General features: G+C 40.6%; 1 protein-coding gene across 2 annotated transcripts in view; it reads left to right on the top strand.

Annotated features, from left to right (window-relative positions):
- Arhgap24 (Rho GTPase activating protein 24) overlaps positions 1 to 21,699 on the top strand; it is a 461,940-nt gene that overhangs the window by 229,432 nt on the left and 210,809 nt on the right. Inside the window, exon 1 of one of the 2 annotated variants that reach the window (XM_045143258.1) lies at positions 18,736 to 18,893. The exons of the other annotated variant lie outside the window; for it this stretch is intronic. The gene's annotated coding sequence lies outside the window, so the exon portion shown is untranslated. Of the gene's footprint in view, positions 1 to 18,735; positions 18,894 to 21,699 lie in introns of those variants that run through there. 2 annotated transcript variants of the gene reach the window in all.

The following is a 21,699-nucleotide window of genomic DNA, read 5'->3' as shown; positions in this document are numbered from 1 at the left end:
TATACCAAAACACTTATGGTTTTCAATGAGATAGCCTTTCCCTCTTCAATAGAGGGCCTTTTCCCTTTCTTTTCTAAATGCAATCCTAATATCTCTGACATGCATTCATTTCCATCTTTTCTGGAAATGTGATCTTGATTGTACTGCTTCTATCTTATTATGTTGCTGTGATGTTTGTACACATTACTTTCTCATTCCTGGGGAAAAATACCTGACCAGAAGGAAGGTAAAGGGCTTAATTGCACTTGTGGTTCCAGAGGGTAGTGTCTACTATAGTGAGGAAGGCATGGCAGGATGGGGAGCAAAGCTGGAAACGTATCATCCCAGCAACAGACAGGAAGCAGAGAGAAAACAGTAAGATCCTAGAGAGGGACCTCAAAGCTGGCTCCCAGTCACCCACTTCCTCCAACTAGGCTCCACCTCCCAAAGGTCCCACCACTTCTGGAACAGACCCACGAGCAGGGGATTAAACATGAGAACACATAAGCTTATGGGAGTAAATTTTACATTCAAACCACCACAACTTCCATATTTTATTGTTTTCATAGGATTATACTTAACGTGAATTTTTATTTCAAAAGTGAATTAATTGCATATATCCTAAATTGTAAAACTATGAAAATTCAATCATATTATTATTCCTCTGATTAAGTTTTTAAAGAATAGTTTGACCATATTTATCCCACTAGCCATCACCTCACAGTTTTTTTTTTTAATTGTAACTAAATCCTTTCAACTTTGATCTGCACAGTCTTTATGATTTATGTCTTTGTATCCATCTACTTCAAGCCCCCCAGAAAAAATTTTTCTTACAAATATCATCAATGAGAGCTAATTTGCCTGGTTATAAATATTGTTTCAGTTATCTTTAGATCTGCCCAATTATAATCATTTAACATAGTTGATAATTAATACTCTCTTGATTCATGTTTCCTTTCTTTGGGCTCAAGGACACCACACTTTCCTATATGTCACTCTATGGCTGCTTCTGTTTTTATTTCCTTATCATTAATTACCTGAGAGAGAACCCTTGGATTCAGTTCTATTCCTCTTTCTCTCAAAGAACTACAGTATTCTTTGTTCATCTAGCTCATTCTAACAGATTGGTTATTATTATTATTATTTTTTTCTGAGAGAGGACATCACTATGTAAGGTTAGAACTAAATATAATCATGCCTCACCTTCTCAAGTGCTGGGATTATAGGCATGTACCACCACTAATAGCAGAGTTATATTTTGATAGCCTTTATTTTTAGAACACTTTCAGTTTTGTAGAAATGTTGCATAATAAGCAGATGGAGTTCCATATATACAGCAATACTTTTATGTTCAAATATAATCAAATCACCTATTTTAAAATTATTACTGTGGTGGTTTTTATCAGTTTTTATAAACTCATGTGTTTTGAATGTTGAGTCACCAGCTAATAGCAATTTGGAATGTAGATCCCTGATGAAGGTGGTGTGTTGTGGGGCAGGTTTGGGGGCATTATATCCAGCTCCTCCTTGCCAGAACTCAGCTCCTGCTGCTGTTTTCTACCTACTCTGGCAGAAGTGACATCTGTCCTCTGCTCATGTCATACCTTTCCCTTGCCATCATAAAGCCTCCAGTGAGACCATAAGCCAAAATAAAAATTTCCTCCCACAAGCTACTCTCAGTAGGGTATTTTGTCCCAGCAACTCCAAAGTATCAAAACAATTGCACGTTTAAAGTTTCCTACATTGAGGTTCCCTAGTGAATTTCAATTTTCTCTCTGAGTGTCAGAAGTCTAGTCATAATAGTTTCTCAATGTATCAAACATGACATGTTCCACTGTGGCCATCGACACTTTATGTATGCCCTTTCCTCATTTCAGACTGTCTCCTTGTCATTCCCCATTTTATTTTATTTCATTTTATTTAATTTTCAATGTAGGGTCTCGCTCTAGCCCAGGCTAGCCTGTAATTCACTATGTAGTTTCAGGGTGGCCTTCTACTCATTGTGATCCTCCTAGCTCTGCCCTCTGAGTGTTGAGACTAAAGGTGTGCACTACCGCACCCAGCTTCACTCCTCATTTTAGAACTCCAGCTCATCTCCCAGACAAGACTTTAACTGTTCTTCTTTAGAGAAAACTGTCCATGATCCTTCCTCCCAGGAAACCTCAAAATAATCTCTTCCTGTCTCTCCAATAAGAATGTAAGTTCCATGAGACTAGAGAAGAGGATTTTGTTGTCATCTTTCTTCTAGTATAGCAAACTAGTTGATGTAGAGTGTTTAATAAATATTTATCTTCAGAAAAGGGACAGGGAGGAGGGATAGGATGGTACCAACATGTGTTGCTTATATACTAAATATGTATATATCTAATAAAAATAAATAAGTAAATAAATAAATAAAATGAATGAAAGAAGGAAGAAAGGAAGGAAGGAAGACAGTACAATACAGAATTGTGAAATTAACTGTATAATTCAGTTTAGGCTCAAGGGTTGGCTTAGCTCATCCGACATCTAGAAAGGATCAGTGATAAGAAGAGCGGGACAGTATACTGGAGGCTGAAGCAAGTAGAGTGTGAGTTTGATGTCATCTTGGACTATATGGCGAGGCCTTGCCTCAAAGGAAAATCAACTTTAAGAAGACATTCTTGTACTTAAGGAGCTATTATTTATAATCCCAATGAATATCTCTTATAAGTAAGTTCCCTCAAACATTTTGAGAAGCACTGATAAAATCCATTTTTGGAGTAGTCTACCACTCTCTAGACTAAAGGAGATAAGAGATCTTGCTCCCGCTGGACTGCATGGGCAAGCTCCTATAGGGTTCCTGTGATGTCCATGAAGTGAATGTTACACTGTGGAATTGTTACATTTCACAGTGTATCTGAGTATCTGTGCACCAGTGTCCCCTAAATGAGAATGGTGGTCTCTATTAATTGGTGTCCCACCATCTGTGTGTCTAGCTTACATTCAACTTACCTCTTTAAACCAGCACTCATTATTTCTAATGTGTTGACATACAGTGATCAGCCTTACTAACATTCTTCCCCATCATTTTCCCATCAATTGGTGTAATTGGTGGAAAAGGAATGAGATGATCTACTTGCTGGTGTTAAAGAATAGATTTCTTTTGTATGTCTGACTTTACCTCCTCCTATAGATGCTGGCGTCCATCCCTGAACCACAAATGGCTGTCCTCCACAGTCTGTTTGAACTGGCCCCCTAGCGCTGAGCTCACCCATCCTGTTCAGCCCACTGCCCACCTGCGGGTCCTGGTACCTTTGCTTGCTGCTTCCTGTGAGATGTATGGAGCTTTCCAATTGCCCTCCATGGTAGGCCGCAGTGCGGCTGCCTTCCGAACTAAACACAAAGTCTCAAGGGTGTTATTGAGGCTACTGCCCAAACTACTGCTGAGGAAGCAGAAAGTTACTTCACGAGCTTACCTAAAGAAGCCAAAAATCATCACATAACAGGGAAAGGAGATTGTAGTTGCTCACCAGCATAACAAGGAAACAACTTCATATTCCAACTGTGTGTCATATCATTTGAAAAATATCATCACAATAATTAATGCTTCTTGATTGACTATGTGAACGTAGAATAATTAATGCATGGAAGTAAAATAAGAGAGTCTGCTTAAAGGTGACATGCTATCTTATAGAAATGCCAGTGATGGAAATCATATCATGCGTTAACTTCATTGACTTCTAATTCCTCTTATATTAGAAAAGATTTTGGTTTTTCTTTTTAACACCATTTAATAAACATTATAAATATGGCATCATGCTGTGTGTGGTTTTAAAGACTGGCTTCGTTCACTTTATGTTTTCATACAATAGTACCAAGTATTCATTCCTTTCTATTGGTGGGTGATGCTGCACTGAATCGATGCCATGTTTTACGGCCATTCATTTGGTTTACTGCTGGGATGGAGGCAAGGGAGACACTGAGCTGAGCAGCAGCATCACTCACTTGCTCAGGACAGTGAGGAAGCAAAGAGTAAGTCTGGGACCTCATCCTGGGAAGGGTCCTACCTGCAATTAAGGTAGGTTTTCCCACCTCAGTTAACCTTATCAAGATCATACCTCACAGGCATGTTCGGAGGCTACCCTAGTCTAAATGGTCGCCAGTAGGCATTCCTTGGTGACTCTAGATTGACTATAAACCATCACACTGAATGATACTGATTATCTTTGCATGCAATGTTCTCCATTTGCACAATCTTCTCTGAGTGAACACCTATTTCAATCTGTGGCCTGTTTTTAATTTGGTTGTGTATTTAACTTGTTGGGGTGTAAGAGTTCTTTTTATATTCTGAATTAAAATCCTCTATGAGACATGTAATTTACAAAAATCCTCTCAAACCCTGTGAGCTGTTCTTTTACTTTGTGGATGGAACATATCCTCGAATCACAAACTTTTGAGTTTTGAAATCCAAATTGGCTATTTTTTCCTTCGTTACATTATAGAATGAGGTCAGAAAGGTTAATTTCTATATCTTCTTCTAAGGAAGCTAGTATATATAGGTCTATGATCTATTTTGCAGTCTGCTTGTGAATTAAAGAAGTCCTTCATCCCCTCACATCTAGTTGTTCCACCACCGTGGTCGAACACAATGTCTGTTATCATTGGATTATGTTGGTACTATCTTTATAAGTTGTAAGAGGTTCTCCTTCTGGTTGAGTCAACCGCAAATAGCTTACTACCAGACATGTCTCTTTAAAAAGCGTCATGCTTTAATTATCAATAATTCCCTTGTGTGCATGTGCTGTCAAGTTTAGCCACAGGGAGGATGCCCGAGCGCCATGCCGGGAACTCCGCAGACTGCCTTTTGATGTGATTAAACGCTTACAGGGAGCACGTGGAGATCACGCCACAGCTGACTTTCTCTGGTGACTGGTTTTCTCAATGTGCCGCCTGCCTCTTCTGTACCTGGAGGACTTTCGGGCTGCCCACCCAGCTGTTTGCTTGCCTGCAGCCCTCTTTTGTGCCTCACTCATATCCTTGGCTTTGATAACTCAATTCTTAGCAGGCTTCTTTTCTTAAACACACACACAGTTGTTTCTTTCTTTTTTACCTTTGAGAGAGTGTCTCATGTAGGTACATAATGAGTTTGAGACCAGTTTGGGCCAGATGAGACCCTCTCTCTAAAGAAAAAAAAAAGTGTGTGTGTGCGTGTGTGTGTGTGTGTGTGTGTGTGTGTGTGTGTGTGTGAGTGATGCTGGGGTTGAACCCAGGGCCTTGGACATACAAGATAAGCTTTATAACACGGATCTACATCACAAACCAGCCTTGAGATTTTCAGAAACATTTGAAAGTAAACCACTATATAATGATGTCTTTAAATGTATAAAATGTCTTGCTTTCTTTTTTCTTTCCAATAGTCATACACACATACCTCAAACCATGAGCTATAGGCCATCCTGGAGCTACAGAGTTCCAGGTCAGCCTGGGCTAGAGTGAAACCCTGCCTAAAAAAAAAAAAAAAGAAAAGAAAGAACTGCTTAACGGAATTCTTTAATTTGTAGATTCATCGTTTCCAGTGGTACTAGTGTGTGTTTATTTTGATTATCACATAAATATTCATAGGAAGAAAAGAAAGACATTTTTATTTGAAAAATGTTTTTTGCTGGGCAGGGTGGCTCACGCCTTTAATCCTAGCACTTGGGAGGCAGAGGTAGGAGGATCACTGTGAGTTCTAGGCCACCCTGAGACTACATAGTGGAGAAAGAGAAAGAAAGGGAGAGAATGGGCACACCAGGGCCTCCAGCTGCTAACATCAAACTCCAGATGCTTGCGCCCCCTTGTGTCTGGCTTATGTGGGTTCAGGGGAATTGAACCTGGGTCCTTTGGCTTTGCAGGCAAATGCCTTAACTGCTAAGCCATCTCTCCAGCCCATTTTTAGAGGATTCTTGACAGGTATAATAATCTGTCGAGGGAATTAACCAGCTGGAGGAGAATGTCACATGGTAGGCTCTGTTACACAGCCATGCGAGTCGAAGTATATCATACATTTTAGAATTCTCCTGGTTCTAATGTAGTCTCAATACTCTCTAGTATGAATTCTAAATGTTTAATTGTTTAAAGACGTAAGTGAGCTTAAGGCAAGGTGTTTTTTATCTATTAAATGGGTGTCATGGTCAAGTATGGGTCAGTCGGTTCCCAACAAAAGTAGGGAAGAGAGGCTTAAATTCATCAAATGTTTTCAGGTATCTGTTTGTATACTGCAAGTCATGGAAACATGAGAAATGAGAGACCCGTGGAACTCCCCTAAAGAATAACCTAACAGTGATCTACAGAGAACCAGCAGAAGTGGAAGACCTGTAAGAGTGTTTTATACCAAACAGTGTCTGAAGAGGCCCTTTGGAGGGACACTTCATCAATTCAGCTGAGCCTATGCCATCCCATTCAACCAGCTATGGGAATGCCTGGCCTGTACCACAGTATGACAACTCAGTGTTAGCTGTCCCAACCCTGGTCCCTTCCTATGGAGACTGGCAAGTTAGTACCCTAAGCATGTGGGTAAAATCAGTAAATGAAACAAATCCCATGTTAAAGACACTGTGACGGGGCTGGAGAGATGGCTTAGTGGTTAAGCGCTTGCCTGTGAAGCCCAAGGACCCCAGTTTGAGGCTCGATTCTCCAGGACCCACATTAGCCAGATGCACAAGGGGGCACACGCATCTGGAGTTCGTTTGCAGTGGCTGGAAGCCCTGACGTGCCCATTCTCTCTATCTGCCTCTTTCTCTCTCTCTCTCTCTCTGTCTCTCTCTCTCTCTCTCTCTCTCTCTCTCTCTCTCTCTCTCTCTCTATCTGCCTCTTTCTCTGTCACTCTCCAATAAATAAATAAAAATGAACAAAATAATTTTAAAGACACTGTGACATAAAAGGCAAGCATGGTTTTGTGTGTGTGTGTTTTTTCTTTTTTCTCTCCTGTAGATTTGGCAATTGCATAGGGGTTTTTATTGGGAGGCAGTAATGTAGTTATCCAATTTTGCTGGGCATGTGTTGGTGAAGATGGAACAAAAGGATTAGCTAGGGAATTGGAGGCTAAGCCCCTTCCTACAATAGAGTACCTGATCTCCAGGAATGACAAGCTGAGCTAGAAATCTGTCCTTTGCTAAAAATGATTACTTTGTGATGCCGATATTAAGTCTGTGCTGTGCAGTCCTCTCCTGTTTAAATAAAGCACAATTGTCACTGCAAGTTGTTGTACACGCCGTTTCCTATGCTACAGGCTTACCCAGTCACCCAGTAACCAACTCCCGGGCCACCCGCATTCAAGAGATGCATTTTCTTTGTGGTTGCTCTTTTGGTTCTCATTCTCTCTAACATTCCTCTTGTACTCTGACCTCTCAGATAGATTGCGCATTCCTTGGTCTCTTTGTGCCCCTCAGGAGGATTCCTAGCTTGGGGAGGTGCTTGAGTTGCCTGGTTGGGTTGTTTTATTTTTCATTTTATTTTTTAGCTTTTTCTACATTTTAAAAATATTAATTGTTTATTTGCAAGGAGAAAGAGGAAGAAAGGGAGAGAGAGAGAGAGAAAGAATGGGTTTACCAGGGCCTTCTGCTGCTGCAAACAAACTCCAAATGCATGTTCCACTTTATGCATCTGGCTTTACATAGGTACAGGGGAATCAAACTCAGGCTATCAGGCTTTGTTAGCAAGTGCTCTAATGGCTGAGCCATCTCTTCCACCCTGATTGGTTTGTTTACATGAGAATCTAAGGACAAAGGCCTTCGGGTTCCTTGTTTCTGCTGTACCTTTCTGCCCAGCAGCATAAATGCACAGAGAAAAGACATATCTTTTCTTCAGGTAAATGGTTAACAGTTTTCCACTTGTTTTGTATTTTTTTATGAGAGAAAGAGAGGAAAAAGAAAACCTGGCATGCCGGGCCTCCAGCAATCAATCTCCAGACACGCGTGCCATCTTGTGCACATGTGTGACCTTGCACACTTTCATCACCTTGTGCTTACGTGGGATCTGGGGAGGTGAACACGAGTCCTTAGGCTTCGCAGGCAAGTGCCTTAAGTGCTAAGCCATCTCTACAGCCCCAGTTTGCCACTTTTAAAGAATTGCCTAGAACAACATGAGCAGATTTCTTTTTGTTTTAATATAAGCATTTCAGTTTAGAATCCACTTATGTTTCATAATGTAGAAATGTTAGACTATTTCCATAGGTGAATGGACCTAATACAGCTTTGAAAATACTGTGTGCATATGTGTGTGTGCATGCTCATGTGTGTGATCCAGGCGTGTATGTATCATTGTACACATGTGGTGGTCAGAGAAGATCCTCTGGTTTGAGTTCTCCGTTTCAGCCTTACCTGAGGCAGGCTTTACCATCTTTACCATGAGTCACCCCTGCACTCACCAGGCTAGCGGTCCTGTAAGATTTGGAGGGATTCTGCTGTCTTTGCGTCCCATCTTGCTATAGGAATGTGGGGATTGCCGAAACCTGCTCTAGGGTCTGGCTGTACGTGGGATCTGGGGAGCTATGCTTAGGTCCTCCCTCTTGTGCAATTTTATCTTCTGAGCCATCTCCCTAGATCCTAGTTCAGCTTGGGGGTGGAGGGAGATGCATTTGTGAGGGAATCCTGTGAGCTACTTTTTGTGCTTATTTTGAACAAAAGGAACACCAAATACAAAACAAACAGAAGCTGAAACCAAACCAACTACTCGTGACATTCAAATAGGCATAAATTGAATATCATTCAATGTTGGCTTTTAAAACAGCATAATTTGTATTTAATTATTTTAAGTATAATCTTTAGGATAGACCAATCTATAAATATGGTACAGTCAGTAAGTGAAGAGGATTTTTTTGTGTGGGGGGGAGAATAATGTGTGATATTATGAGAAACACTAAAATAGGAATAATTAATCAGGTGCCCTTTAGAAAATGGACTCTTAATTTAGAAGACCTGTTCTGTTTCAGGTCTGAGTTACTTGGCTGCCGAAGGAATCTCAGTACTGTGTAGTGACTGTACAGCAATACTGCCCTCTATAGGTGCCCAAGAGACAATCACTCGTCTTCAGTATAAGTGGCCAATTTTAAATAAACATTTAAATGGCAGAGCCCTTGTCTTTGATGTGTCAGGTACGCTGGCGATCTAGACCACCCGCCACCTGTATACATGATGACACTAACCGCAGACAAATACTCCAAGGAATTACATAATCCTTGTTGTTTCTGTGGTGGTATGATGTTAAGAGTTCTTAAACAAATTTCATTCTGTGGCCCAATGGAAATACATATACGACGTGCTGGAATAAAGAAAGTGCTGTGCTGTGACAGAGAGGCAGTGTGGAGAATGGTCTGAGGTCAAAAGCAGCAGTGTGGCTTTCAAGTCATTCATTCGTTTATTTATTTGTAGTGGAGAAAATATAGTAAGCTCACTTGGCCCTCTCCAATGATACGAGATTCAGATGAGAATGCTAGCTGAATATTTGAGTGCTTAGATGAAAAATGGACACTTTTAGAATTGTGAATGCATTTGAGAGTTTATAGGAAGTGATATTCATATGGTTTAATATATGAAAGGTTATCAAGAATGGCTTATTTAACAAAAATAAATGTCTAGGAAAAGAAACACATTTTATCTCACAGATGTTACAGGAAGGCCACATTCCCAGCGCACAGAACACATTGGGGATGGCTTCAACATGAGTGTTGTCCCATAGTACGTGGCAGTGCCACACCCTCCAGGCCTCTTGCTGCTATTGCTCTATTTTAAGATCTATGTATTTATATAAATTTGCTTAATTGCATTCTCGGGTGTTGCATGAACTCTTATGTGGAGAGAAGCTGATGAACACTTGCTCCTCCAGGCAGGTCACTGATGACATACTGAAAGCCAATTCTACCAAAATTTCCCTCGGTAAACCAAAGAGTTTATTTGGCTCTCTGACAGAGCATGGGCAAGGGGTTACTTACAGGAACGTGGAGACCTCCAGGGCAGCCACCCCGAGAGGTATCATCCCAACATGGATAACAACCTTGCCAGGTTGTCTATCCTCTATTTCCACAGAGGCCATGAGGCTTCTATGCATCAGTGCGTGGAGGTGGCACAGGGGACAGCTGAGATCACAGGCTGGGGGTCTGATGGCCCTCTTCCACCCACCCCCTTCTGTGGAGGAACATCCACAGGCCTGATATCAAGAGTCTCTTATACGGTTGTAGCAATTTCTTTCTGTTTTCTTTTTATTTTGTTGTTGTTGTTTTCAAGGTAGAGCCACACTCTAGCTCAGGCTGACCTGAAATTCACTATGTCATCTCAGGGTGGCCTCGAACTTACATCAGTCCTCCTATGTCTGCCTCCCAAGTCCTGGGATTTTGCTAGCAAGCCCAGCATGGTTTTAGCAGTTTCTGATGAAGATGCCAATGGTTGGGGCTGGAGAGATGGCTTAGCAGTTAAAATGCTTTCTTTCAAAGCCTGCAGATTCAGGGTCAACTCCCCAGTTCCCATGTAAGCCAGATTCACAAGGTGGTGCATGTATCTGGAGTTCTCTCTCTCTCTCTCTTTCTCTCTAATAAATAAATAAAATAAAATATTTAATAAAGATGCCAATGGTTGTTTTCCTTGTACGACCTTGTCACACAGCAGGGAATATAGGGAAATAAAGGTCTGAACTGTTAGCTGCACTGGTTTGTTGCTTATAGGCAGCAGTTTACATAGAGATGACTTCAGTAAGAACTTGGGGTTGATTTCCCTGGCCACAGGGAAAGTTCCCACTGGGTCTGAGAATAGGCACCTGCTTCATCTACAGTCTCTCTGGCTACAGAATTTGTCTCCAGCTCATGGCCTCAAACACAGTAGACATTGGTGGTTTCTTCTTTCCAGAAAGAGGAGGAAACAAGGTAAAGTACCAGCTCTTCTAGAATTTGCTCTTTGACAGGGGAATAAAAACAAATAAAAACAGTCTTGCACCATATGAGGGATGGTCTCATAGGATTGATCAATTCTATCCCCTAGTGACATCATAACCATCAGTCAAAGTGCAATGCGTTAGTGTCATGCCTGGTAGTGCTGGTGTAAGCAAGAGATCATGCTGTCACATAAAGCTGGTACAGAAAACTATACACAGCAAATGACACATCAATAACCATCTTACATTTATCTGCTTACTATATCACAGTTTTTACTGTTACTTTAGGATATACACCCACTTACAAAAAGAGAAAGCTCACTGCAAACAGCCGGCCTCATGCCAACAGCCACCTCATGCATCTCTGGTTTACTGTGCCTCAAACTTGCATCCAGTGATCGACCTGTACTTCCCAGGCTTGTGTGAGCGCACTCCACAATACTTGCACATGGAGAAGCGCATGTAATAATACAGCTACCAGAATCTATCCCGGGCATTAAGCAACAAAATGCAGTATATAGTATATAAACAAAAACAGGTCTGTAGGTGAATATTCATCAGGCAATAAAAAGCCATTTTTTAAGTGAGCCAGTAGATTATGTTACAGAATAACTGAGACATCTTTTCAGTTATGGAATGAAATCAGAGCTTCCCAAATTGCAATGCAGCATCTATGGTTCTATAGTCAGGGAAGGGTTTGGGCAGACCCTGGAAATGAAGCATCTGATCTGGTGGCTTCTCCTTGTCTGGGATCACCTAACTCAGACACGACTCCAAAGTACACTCTTCCTAGAGCCTATTGGAGTAGATTCAGCTCTTTTTGCTCTGTTTGGCTCCGGTTTGTGTTCCTTACACTCAGAAGCCTTCTCTTCTTTCCTGATATATCACAGGGACCGCTTTTCCATTCTACACAGATTTCTCAAGGGTTTGCATTACCTTTGATTTAACACCTTTAAAGTGTAAAAGAAACAGTACAGGAAAGTCATGATAGAAGAGAATACCCATTAAAATAGGATAGTTTTGTCTTGAATTCCAATAAGCCATCTCCACATGGGTGTATAAACATATAGGTGCAAATTCAATTATATATGTATGCCTTCATTTGCAAATAAATACAGATCAAGTGTGCACACTCATTTGTGAATCTATTGTATATTGTGTTCTTGCTCTATATTTGATGATCTTATTCTGTTTATTTTGATATTTTTTTTCTGAGAGCACATATGGACTTTGTTGTTTTTGATAGTTGTACCAATTCATTGTAGAAATGTAGAATAATTAGGTTATTTATCTAGTTAATAAAAGACAGTTGGGTTTTTTACAATATGTGCTTTTCCAAACAAAACTCTAATTTCTTACAAATATATCTTGGCATATTGGTGGCCTTGATATTATATATGTTACATATACATATATTATGTATTATGTATACATATATATTACATATAATTACATATACATACATATGTCTGATTTTTATGTTATAATGACTATAAACAATTCTGAAGATTATAGGCAAATACTGATCAAATGGTTTAATCATTGTGTATTTTAACCTAGATGATAATATCTAATTCCTCTCCAATGTTCCCAGCCCAACTTTGTTTTTAGTTTCTAACAACTATTGAATCAGACAGGAATGCTGGATGCTAAGATGGCTGGATAAGATGAGAAAACTATTTGGATTGTTATCACTACAATTTATGGGTTTCAAATTAATGAGAGCCACATTTCTATTCAGGAATGTTCGCAGGAAACTGCTTTCCCATTCCCTCAAACTACTCTCCTCCCTCCCTTCTTTTCCTCCTTCTAACTACAGAACATGACAAGCAAAGGTGTGGCACTCTAAGCCCAGGCATCTGGAAACCATGTCTGCTCAAGATGGGCATGGAGCACTGAGCTGTTTCTGTCATCCATGGCTGCTCCTTTCTCCAGTGATGACTGGGTCCGAGTCTTGGTCCCAGCCCTACTGCAGGCCCATTAAGTGGGCAGAGAGCCACCAAGTGGTATGAAGTATTAAAACATAGCATATTTCTGCTGGTGAGAAGAAAGAGGCACTGTGCTTCTGGTTTTGGCATAGTGGAGGGAACACCATAGAGTGGGAAGATGTCGCTTCCTAGGGCCTGCATGTTTACCACCAGATAACCTCTATTTACTGAGGGTCTCTTCTCCAGAGCACAGTTACTACTTGTTGCAGTCAGGCTCGCATTGCTGGGAGAAATCACCCAAACAAGAGCAGTTTCTGGGGAAAAAGAGGTTTATTTTGGCTTATAAGCTCAAGAGGAAGCTCCACGATGGCAGGGGGAAACAATGGCATGAACAGAGGGTGGACTTTCACCCCTGGCCAACATAAGGTGGACAATAGCAGGAGAGTGTGCCAAACACTGGCATGGGAAAACTGGCTATAACACCTAAAAGCCCACCCCCCAAAATACAATGCCTCCCGCAGGTGTTAATTCACAAATCTCCATCAGCTGGGAACCTAGCATTCAGAACACCTAAGTTTATGGGGGACACCTGAATCAAACCACTACATTCTGCCTCTGGCTCCCATAAACTGATATCCAAACATGATGTACAATGCTGTGCATTCATCTAACTTTAACAGTCTCCATAGTTTGTTTTTTTTTTTTTTATCAATTCCAATGATGTTCATACATCCCCAGAGTCCAAGGTCTTTTAACTGAATCATAATACCAAAAATCAACCTAAAAAAACATATAATGGCACAGAATAAATATTCAAACTGCAGAAGATGGAATTGGGCATAACAAAGAAACATTCAGCCAATACAAGATTTAAAGCAACCAGGGCAAACATCAAACTCTGTAGCTTCAAGTCCAACAATTCCTGCCTGCCAGTGACAAATCTCCATGTTCGATTATTCTAACCTGCAATAAATCTCTGGCATTCCAATTCCGCCCCTCCAGCTAAACTACTCAGTCTTGGAAAACTTCATTAGGGCCCACAGCTTTCCTTAACAGTCATCTCATGGTACCAGCGTCTCCACTGGGTCTCTACTACAACCCACGGTTCATCCTCATGGCCCCATGGGGTCTCCATACAGGCCTACAGCAAACCTGCTTCACATTGCCCATGGCCATTTCCAAACACAAGACCGTGTTGCAAACTCAATGGCCCTCTCTTTCTTGCATTTCTTATACTCCACAATACCAGATAGGCTGCCAATTTGTTAATCCAGGAGAGATAAAGCAGACTTTGAAGAATAGGACACACCTTGAGCATTCAGGCTCTTCAAAAGAATCTACATTCTTTTGTTGCCCCAGTACAGGCAACTGGCCCAATCTCAAAGGTTGGAATCTCTCAATTGCAGCTGAACAGGCAGCAGTTCACTCAAAGTTTTTTCTTTCTGTGCCATATCCCTCTGCTCACAACAGTTCATTTCTATGCAGAGCATCCCTGTACTTCTTAGTACACAAGCATAACAGTAAGCTTTTTACACAAACTGCTAGCCCAGTCCAGGAAAAGCTCTTTTCACCCTCATAGCCAAACCTCACAGTCCATAATTCTTACTGCATTCAGGTCTTTCAACTCTGACCATAGTAGTCGAGTAAGCTGTACTTACAGCACTGCAAGATGTCAAGCCAAGGTTTCAAATCCTTCTACATTCATCTTGAAAATCAGCTCCAAAAGGCCAAAGCCACACAGTCAGGCATATAGCAGCAACCCCACTCTCGGTACCACTTTACTGTTGTAGTCAGGTTCACATTGCTGGTAGAAATCACCCAATAAAGAGAAGCTTTTGGGAAAAATAGCTTTGTTTTGGCTAACAGGCTCAAGAGGATGCTCCATGATGTCAGGGGAAAATTATGGCATAAGCATAGGGTGGACATTTACCCCCTAGCCAACATAAGGTGGACCATAGCAACAGGAGAGTGTGCCAAACACTGGCATGGGGAAACTGGCTATAACACCCATAAGCTAGCCTCTAACAATACACTGCCTCCAGAAGGTGTTAATTCCCAAATCTCTATCAGCTGGGAACCTAGCATTCAGAACACCTAAGTTTATGGGGACACCTGAATCAAACTACCACATTGCTGCTCATTGAAAGTGGCAGTGGGTTTGTATGGCTAGGAATAAAACAGTGCCTGTTTTCACAGCACTAATTAAAATCTTCCTTTCCAGAACAAAACCTGAGCCTACTTCATTTCTCTGATTTGTTAATTTAGGAAAAGTATTAAATAGAGGATGACAATGAGAAGATGACAAGATATCTTCTGACACCTTTTTGTGTTGGGCATTGGGGGACAAGTGTGTGTCTTTTTTAATGCATAGTTACACTGATGAGAAATCTCATTACAGAATGAAAAACTTGTAGATTCAGTTTTATAGAAATATTTTCACTGCAAGAATGTGTTCTAATAGCTGCAACTTTTCTTTATATTCTTCATCAAATTTTGTACACTTGCTGTTTTCCATGAGACTTAAATCAGAAAAGAAGGAATAGGGCTGGAGAAATGGCTTAGCGGTTAAGTGCTTGCCTGTGTAGCCTAAGAACCCCAGTTTGAGGCTCGATTCCCCAGGACCTATGCTAGCCAGATGCACAAGGGGCCGCACATATCTGGAGTTTGAAGTGGCTGGAGGCCCTGGAGCACCAATTCTCTCTCTGTCACTCACAAATAAATAAATAAATAAATAAATAAATAAATAAATAATTTAAAAAGAAGGAACACACACACACACACACAGTGTATATTCATCTTTTTTAGTAGGAGGGAAGTTATTTTGTGATTTATGTGTACCAAAGTGAAATGGGGCTTGATTTTGTGTCAAGTGCTGAGAACTGCTTCTCTTAATGCCAGATACCATCCTGTCCTTGGAATTGACACTTTTGGGGAATAATGTTTGGGTGAAATCATGCACTGTTTGACAGTTCCTCAAATGCTTGTCTGCTAGACTGTTTTTGAAAAGAGGAATGCTCCCTTTCCTGGCTTATTAAATCAGCCATCTGTGTAAGCAATGATTTTTTTTTTTTTCTAACAATGGGCTTATTAGGCAGCATTTTTTTTTTCTTAACTTTCAAATTAACACTTCCTTGACAGCACACAACAGATTTTCAAAGCATTTTTATTGACAAATTTCATACATGTACATGGTGTAATTTGATCATAATCCTCTCCGTTGTCTTCTTGTATCTCCTTCACTCATCTCCCTCCCACTGAACCACTTCTTCCTTCCAATTAGTCCCTCTTCTATTTTGATGTCTTTTCTTGTGCCCTCCTCTACAGTTTCTGTGGCAAAAAGTTGATGGGCCAAATATTGTGCATGTTTTGTGCAGGAAATGAAAGTCGCTGTGTGATCATTAATGCAATTCTTGGTGTTTTTATTTGTTTATTTGTTTTGTTTTTTTGAGGTAGGGTCTCATTCTAGCCTAGGCTAACCTGGAATATACTATGTAGACTCAGGGTGGCCTCGAACTCATGGTGATCTGCCTACCTTTGCCTCCTGAGTGCTCAAATTAAAGGCATGTGCCACCGTGCCCAGCTCAATTCTTATTTTTTATTAATAACTAAAAATATTCATTTAGCTACTGACCAACCTATAGGATTTGTAAATTATTTTCTAGCGGGTGAGGTCAATAACACTGGGTTAGGTACCATTCATACCCCTTTCTAGCAAAACACAAGAATGCAAAAATGTAATACCATTTGAGATTATTTATCCAGTGGCTGACATAATGCATCCATCGCCATTACACTGTTTCTTAATGGTACACTACCCATGCAGAATAATAGCTAGTAATAATAATAGCCTTATTCTATATATGCAGTCAAGAAAGTTTTACGTTTGCAACTGGATGTTATGATTCATACCTTATGTTTTAAAATTGTGCTTTAATGCTGGAGAGATGGCTCAGTGGTTCAGGTGTTTGCCTACAAAGCATAAGAACCTAGGTTCCCCAGTACCCTCATAAACCAGATGCATAAGGTAGCACATGTATCTGGAGTTCATTTGCAGTGGCTACAGGCCCTTGCATGCCAATTTTGTCTCTGTCTCTTTCTCTCTCTTAAATAAATAAATAAACAAATAAAATTAAGCTTTAAAACTTGACTTCAAAACACTGAGATTCTCAATATCAAAACTGTGTTATTATAATATAATGTTTGGGTAACTAGTCCTTATATTCACTACAGAATTTTTAGGATATAGTTTCCTATTTAAAAGTTATAAGCCAGGCATGGTGGCACACGCCTTTAATCCCAGCACGCGGGAGGCAGAGGTAGGAGGATTGCTATGAGTTCGAGGCCACCCTCAGACTCCATAGTGAATTCCAGGTCAGCCTGGGCTAGAGCAAGACCCTACATTGGAAACCCTCCCCCCCAAAAAATATGTTATAAAATAAATCACTATCATGAGAGGGTTTGAAAAAAAATATGCTTAAATGCAGAACAAGCTACTTTCCTAGTTTTTCTAGTGTCTTGAAACTTTTCAGTGATTTCTGTTACTAGGTGAAGAAAGTCTTTGCATTGTTGAGAGAAATTCTCCTAAGTGCCACCAAAGACAGTGCCAGGCCCTCTGCTACTGTTTGTTTGCTTGTCTGGTCTGTTATGGGGTTTAGATCCAGTTTTATTGTGTATGTGTGTGTATAATATTTATTTATTATATATAATCATAACTATGCCACGAAGTTTTGTTGTTACTGTATTTTTGGGTTTTTTTTTTTTTTTCTTTTTTGGTTTTTCAAGGTAGGGTCTCACTCTAGCCCAGGCTGACCTGGAATTCACTATGTATTCTCAGGGTGGCCTTGAACTCACGGATCCTCCTACCTCTGCCTCCCAAGTGCTGGGATTAAAGGCATGTGCCACCACGCACGGCTCGTCACTGTTGTTTTGAAGCAGGGTCTCATATGAAACTTAGGCTGATCCTGAAATCACTTTACATATGTGAAAATAAGTTTGAACTCTTGATCGTCTTTCCTCCACCTTGTAAATGCTGGGATGACAGGCATGTGCCACAAAGCCCAACTCAAAGTGTTTTTGTTGTAGTTGTTGATTTTTAAAGGAAAAATAGGTTTTTAGCTATGCTTTAAAAAAAAAAAAGTCGGGGAGAACCTTGCCAGTAACTAAAATACCTTCAAAAGCCTCAAAGTTATTTTTCAATTTAATTTCTCCCCCACACTGGACATGCTTTTGAGGTACAGTGTAATAATTCAATCACTGCCCATATATGTAATGATTGAATTGGAGTAATTATCGTTTCTGTACTTCTCAACGTCATTTCTTTCTGTTGAGAACCTTCAAGCTCCTCTCTTCTAGTTCTTTTACAGCATGCACATTCCGTTGTTGTGACCTCCAGTCTCCCTGCTGGGCTTGCTCCCTCCCTCCCTCCCTGTCTGACTGTGCTGGCGCCACTAGGAAACCTCTCTCTGATAGTGCCTGGGCTTCCTGACCTCTAGTGGACTCCATTCTGGTTGCTGCTTGTCCCAGGTCAACCTTGTCAGCTTCCATGAATGAGGGAGAACTTGCCAGTGCCCTTCAAATTTGCCTTTGCTTTTATCTGACCATTGAAGTCATCTGATGGTCTCAGGAGCCCAGCGCTTCTCTGGAGGTCAGATGACTTTTCTGAGCCAGTGTGAACAGAACAGATTAGAGTTCATCCCAGGAGACCTACCGCCTCTCTAGGTTTACTTTCATGTTTGGAGCTCTAGGGGATATACCACATGCCCACTAGAGGGCAGCAAGGGGCTAGTGGAACCAATCTTGAGGCTCCGGTTTGTGTTATATGTATTTAAAAAAATAACAGTTTTAAGTTTATTCATTGTTACTTCTGTTAAAAAGACTACAGTTTTATTAACCTGTAGGTGTGAGTGTGTGCAGTTCATTATAATTTGAAAAAAGAATGTAGACTCACTGCTGTATGAAGTCCGTCAATGTCAAGGAATTCATCAGTTAGTGTACTCTTGGGAATGTGAGGGTCTTCTGTGTGTGTTCTGTGAGGAACCACGTCGTCTCTGAATGGATACCGGGAGAGGAGTCCTAACAGCCAGTGGGAGACATGAAGAACAAGAGGAAGGTCACCACTAGCAGGTAAAAAGCTGAAGTCACCACACCTGCACAGGTTGTGTGTTTGTGGGAGGTCAAAGCTGGTGTGTGGGGAACAGTTGAGAGCATCTTGTTTGCGTTTCATGCTGTGGGAGGAAATCTGGCCTTTGGAACCTGGAGGAAGGGAAGTGAGCCTGGTGACAGGGGACCAGCTCACTCAGACATCATGAGAAGAGACATCTGTGGAAAGTGACAGGGACAAGGGAAACAAGAGAGTCAGGTTTGTATCACTGTGTCCACAGTGCACCCCACAGGCCCAGAGGCCGCTCTGAGGAAGAGGAGACAGAGAAAGGAAGGACTGCCAAAATGATACACAAAGCTCCAGGTCCTTTCTAAAGAAAGGTTGTGATGAGGCTTAAGTATGAGAACTTATTTTATTAGGTGTTTTATTTGGTGGTATATCTCTTGTATGTATCCCACAGGGAAACACACACAGCACAACCTAGCTTACAACTAACAGAGAAGCTTGCATTGTAATTTGCAGAATGACCTCTCAGTGCTCAGCGAACATAGGTATGGCGTGCCATTACAGAGTTTTGCTTTAAACATAAACAGCTGTGGGAGAATATCAAACTCAGTCTTGGATTTTTATCTGGGTATCATGTGGTGACTTCTTGCATCAGAATCACAAGGCGAAATTATACATCAATAACTATGGAGAGAAGTTTGAATGCAAATGTATAATGCCAGGGGAAATGCTAGGGGAGGTCTGGAGAGATGGCTTAGCAGTGTACTTGTCTGTGCAGGACCTAGGCTTGACTCCCCAGTACCCAAGGGAGCCAGGTGCACATGGTTGCACATGCATCTGGAGTTCATTTGCACTGGCCAGAGGCCCTGCTGTGCCTATTCTCTCTTTCTCTCTCTCTCTCAAATTAATTGTTAATTAACTATGTTAAATGTTAGGGGACTATAAAAGGTAAATCCCTTTCTTCCAGTATAACCAGGGAAGCCTTTGTGGAGAAGTTGGCATTTTATCCAAGCCTCAAAAATGTAGGTAGGATTTTTATAAGCAAATTTTGGGGAATCATATACTTGTAAAACAAAATACAATATTGATTGATAGCTCCTGTTTGTGATGAGTTACTAGTGGCTATTATATGGGCAAAGAGAGTGTAACAACTTGGAAGAATGTTCCTCAAAGGATCATGTATTTCAGGATTGGTCCCCAGCCCAGGATGTTGTCAGGGAGGTGGTAGAAACTTTAGGATGTGTGGTCTTGTGAGAGGTTTTTGGTCACTAAGAGTGTGATCCTCAAGGCAAAAAGTAAGAATCTATGTCCTTTCCTATCTCTCTCTGCCTCCTGGTCACCATGAAGTGGTCAGCTTCTTCCACCACAGACCCAGGGCTAGGGTTAGGCCCTAATATAGGTCCAATCACAGAGGAGGCAGCTGACCATGAACTGAGACCTCTACAGCTATTTTCCAAAAATAAACCTTTCCTGTTTTTAAGTAGATTATCTAAGGTTTTTTGTTATGGTAACAGAAAACTGACTAATACAGAGGAAGACCTGGGCTACAGGTCTCTGTAGACTCTATGCAAAGTGTGAAAGAGCTTGAAATTTATATTGCAGTCACTTTGACAGAGAGCTGCATGATCAGAATTGAGAATAATTTGTCTGAAGAGCCAGAGCTGAGACTCAAGACAAAGGCATGTTAGGAAGCTGGTAAAAGTGCCCAGGTCTGAGGAAATGAACTATAGCAATGACAGGGGAAACTGAAGGGGGTGCATGAAACAAACAATAAATAGGGAAGAAGGTGACTCTTAACTTTAAACATGTTTCCCAAGTTCTTAAAATGAGAAATAAAAATATTTTCAAGAACTTTGTGTGTTACAACCATACACCACTGAGGACATGGCCACGGATAATCCACTTTCATCTTCAAGGTTCATAGTACTATACTGAGAGATAGAGACATGAGTTGAAGATAGGGCAAAAACATGTGCTTGCTAGCTGAAAGCTCTGAGGGGTTACAGATAGCTGAACATTTTTGGCTTCATTTGCTGAAATTAAAATAAGCTTTTCCTTATTTCTTCTAAGAAAATTTGGATTTACTGAATTACATGACATGTTTAATTCAATTTAATTTTTAAATTAAATGTCACAATGTTATGTCAATGAGAAGACATCTGATTTTAATCACCTTCCAAAAAAGAAAAAAAAAAAAAAAAGCAACTTAAACCTTGGATGAACTTAAATTCAGTCAAATTTAACTAGTTTGGGGTTGTAGTCTTTTACTATTCTATAACATGATGAAAATTGTACTCAAACTCACAACATGTGGATCAACCTGAGATCTACAGAGTATTAGATGTTAAAGTTGAGAAAATATCCCAGGATTGTTCATTCTATGGATTTTGCTCTTATACTCCTTCTTGGTAAATGCTTCAACCATATGAAATATCATTTTCTTTTACTGCAATGGAATTTTGCATTCCACACTTAAGAAATAGAATTTCTGCATGCGTTTTTCTTTAACTGTGGCATTAAGCTTTCCATATGGGAACAGAAATGACATTTTATTTTTGCTATTTGAGTAATCTGTTTCCAAACTGAAATAGTGGTGAAAGGACCAAAGTCCATGACACTTACCTTTGGAGCAAGACTTGAGCCAATTAAATCATCACCATATGATGTTGTTTAGATGCAAATTGCTATGCTAATGAGATGCAGAAAGAATGGAAGGCCCTGGAGCCAAGAAGGACAGTGTTTGGCAGAAATCAAGTCCCATCACTTTAGCCGTTCTTACAAATTAAATTCAGAAGAGATCTGACTTGCTCCAAGTAATTCACA

The sequence above is a fragment of the Jaculus jaculus genome, chromosome 2, assembly GCF_020740685.1.
Source record: "Jaculus jaculus isolate mJacJac1 chromosome 2, mJacJac1.mat.Y.cur, whole genome shotgun sequence".
Lineage (NCBI taxonomy): Eukaryota > Metazoa > Chordata > Mammalia > Rodentia > Dipodidae > Jaculus > Jaculus jaculus.
Note: the sequence above shows the minus strand (reverse complement) of the source record. Positions and strands in the feature narration are given on the sequence as shown.